This window comes from Oryx dammah, unplaced genomic scaffold, assembly GCF_014754425.2.
Source record: "Oryx dammah isolate SB20612 unplaced genomic scaffold, SCBI_Odam_1.1 HiC_scaffold_28, whole genome shotgun sequence".
NCBI lineage: Eukaryota > Metazoa > Chordata > Mammalia > Artiodactyla > Bovidae > Oryx > Oryx dammah.
The window spans coordinates 97,076,906-97,080,046 of record NW_024070212.1 but is presented as its reverse complement, the minus strand read 5'-3'; the positions used below and the strand labels follow the sequence as shown (position 1 = coordinate 97,080,046).

At 43.3% G+C, this 3,141-nt stretch overlaps 1 pseudogene; it reads right to left on the bottom strand.

The window, feature by feature from the left end:
• Nucleotides 1–1,450: 1,450 nt before the first annotated feature.
• Nucleotides 1,451–2,045, bottom strand: LOC120856595 (annotated as a pseudogene).
• Nucleotides 2,046–3,141: the final 1,096 nt, after the last annotated feature.

Sequence of the window (3,141 nt, the reverse complement as noted above, 5' to 3'; positions counted from 1 at the left end):
CCCAATTAAGTTGGCATTCTAATTTCTAACTGTGCCAATAACACAGGTATTGAAAAAAATCTCTCTATTATAAGAGCTAGAAATATTTGGTTGCAATTGCTATATTAGACCAGCAGAAATTGAGAGATGATTAAGTACCATGTGCTTGTGTTAGTAGCTCAGTCATGTCCTACTCTTTGCCACTTCATAGACTGCAGCCTGCCGAGCTCCTCTGTCCCTAGAATTCTCCTATGTATTGCAATTCTCCAATATACTCCAAAGTATAATGGAGTGGTAGCTGTACCACTCTCCAGGGGATCCTCCCATTTCAGGGATCAGACCCAGGTCTCCTGCATTGCAGGCAGATTCTTTATAATCTGAGCCATTATGGAAGCTGCTGCTGCTGCTGCTGCTGCTAATTCGCTTCAGTTGTGTCTGACTCTGTGCGACCCCATAGATGGCAGCCCACCAGGCTCTGCCACCCCTGGAATTCTCCAGGCAAGAACACTGAAGTGGGTTGCCATTTCCTTCTCCAACGCATGAAAGTGAAAAGTAAAAGTGAAGTCGCTCAGTCGTGTCCGACTCTTAGTGACCCCATGGACTGCAGCCTACCAGGCTCCTCCGTCCATGGGATTTTATGTTATACACCATTATTGCTCCATTTTCTGGAAGAGTATGTTTTTAAAGTTCACAAAGTGGGAAAACACAGCAAAGTTGCTAACTTTGCAGTGAAAAAAAATCTGTGTCCTTGACAGGTTATATTTTCATAGTTTTATGCAGTGTAAGTTAGCTTTGCAATGGGAAACTAGAGTTTTATCCTTACTCATGCATGATGTATGTTTCAGAATTTAACAGCTGAAATTTCAAAGAACTTCTTACATTACCTGTTTAACATACTGATGTGCAACTGGAACATATTACAAGGATATTACTCATTATTTGCCACTGTGGGCTAAGTTTACTCTACTGGTCTTAGATATGAAAGGTCACATTTGAATTTACTAAGTTAAAGTCAGAACTCATAAGGGGAGGGAAAGGCCTTAAATATAAAAGACAAACAGCAGTTTGATTAAGCAGTAATTTTCAGTTTACTAGATGAAACAGACTTGCAAAGTAGTCTGCATGAATACAAAATAAGCCATCTACAGCAAGTGATAAGGAAACTGGGCAAAAAAGGAAAAAAGCATACAATGGAAAAGAAGATTCTCTCGAGATAAAAAAATCAAACCATTATTATAAAGGAATTTACCAAGAACTGCTATATTTCCCCCATTCCATTTGCTGGAAGTCAACAAGAGCATCTAGCACTTTGTGTTCACGTCAAAAAAACAGATCAGAACATCCTAATGCAAAGCAAAAAAAGAAAAAGAAAAAAAAGAAAGAAAATCCCTACCCCTCTCCCCCAAACCGCAGAGTTCCAATTCAAAAGAAGAGAAAGTGGCAATTGAAAGAGATGACGATGGCGATAATCCTATGAATGTGTTTTTGATTTCTCTCCTTTCCGGGGGATGGGTGGAGAATGCTCATAGTTAGAGGTTAACCATGTGAGCCCTTCCTAGAGTCCGTCCCCTAAGGTGGCACAGGAGGGCTGCACATACCAGTTCCTGTCCCAAATCCGGGTCAGGCCCAGTTTCTCCTGGATCTCGTGGGGTTTCTTGTTGGCGAAGATGAGGATTATGGCGTCCCCTCATCTCCCGGTCATTGATAATGCGGTGCAGCTCCTGGCGGGCCTCGTCAATGCGGTCGTGGTGGGCGCAGTCCACTACCAAGATCAGACCCTGGGTCCCGGTGTAGTAATGCTGCCAGAGCGGCCGGATCTTGTCGAGGCCGCCCACATCCCATACGTTGAACTTGACGTTTGTGTAAGTCACTGTCTCCACGTTGAAACCCACAGTGGGGATGGTGGTCTCCAACTGGCTGAGCTTCAACTTGTACAGGATGGTTGTCTTGCCAGTCGCGTCCAGGCCCAACTTGAGGGTCCACATTTCCTTCTTTCCAAAGATCTTAAGATAGCACCTTCTGCTGGGGCTGCTTGCCGGGTCCCGCCCCGGTGGATCCAGGGTAATTCGAAGGGGAGACGGAATTAGCGTCCTAGGAAAAAACTTACTTAATTACAGATATAAAGAGAGATTAGAAAAGAATAGTGTAGTAGGAAAATTAGTGGAGAAAAAGAGGCTGAATAACTTGGTTTACGTGGAATAGCATCCACGCTCCAGATGGGAATTCAGCCAGAAGGGGAAAGAAAGAACGACACAGGGGAATCAGTCTTTCCAGAAACTGATCCCATTTCTTTATTTTTCAGGTTTGCTTGTACACTTTTTGTTATACATAGGGATGAATACAGAGTCACGCGGAGTCAGCAGACCTGACCCTTGTCAAAATCAGGTGTTTCATATAAATGTATACAAAGGTCTTACGGGATTTACATCATCTGGCCATGAGGCCTGCTGACATTTTATGGCCCTTTCTAATAACGGTCAGTCAACCAGAAAACTTATTTTTTCCAGGGTGACTTTTTCTTAAACTAGGCGCCACCCTCCAAATAAAGTTGCATTCCTATAGGGTGAGGGTGTAGTGGGTTACAATCAAGAAAGGAATTTACTTAGCCTAAGGTTTAACATGATTAATCTTAAAGGTTAATACTTATTTCTCCTATATGCTAGTTATATTCATTATAAGGGCAGGGAATATGGAGATTTAGCAGCAAATATTGGCTCAAAAAATGAAAAACTCTTCACCAATATAATTTCTAATCAACCCACTAATACTATACTAATAATTTTGTAACTTCTCAAAAGAATCTGTATATAGAAAGTTTAAAGCATCTCGTGCCTCTCACGGTTGGGAGGCTGCAAACAATCACATGTGGCCGGACGAACCTGCTCAGGCAGGCTAGAGAACCTTCAGAGGAGTTTGTAAGTTGAAACACTCTTGTCACGCCCAGGAATTTTTAACTGGAGCTGCAAGTTAACTCCTTCTCCGAGAGAAATGGTGATGGGGGAGAGCCCCCTGTAAAGTCAGAGGTGTAGGTGAGAGCATAAAACAGACTCTGGTTTTGGGGGTAGATGCTCGGGAACAGGGCGTTTCCTGAGGCTCGATCCCGCCTTTGCGTATGCCGAATCCTCCTTCCTCATGACCTTTGCCATGGGCGGAGTTCCTCAC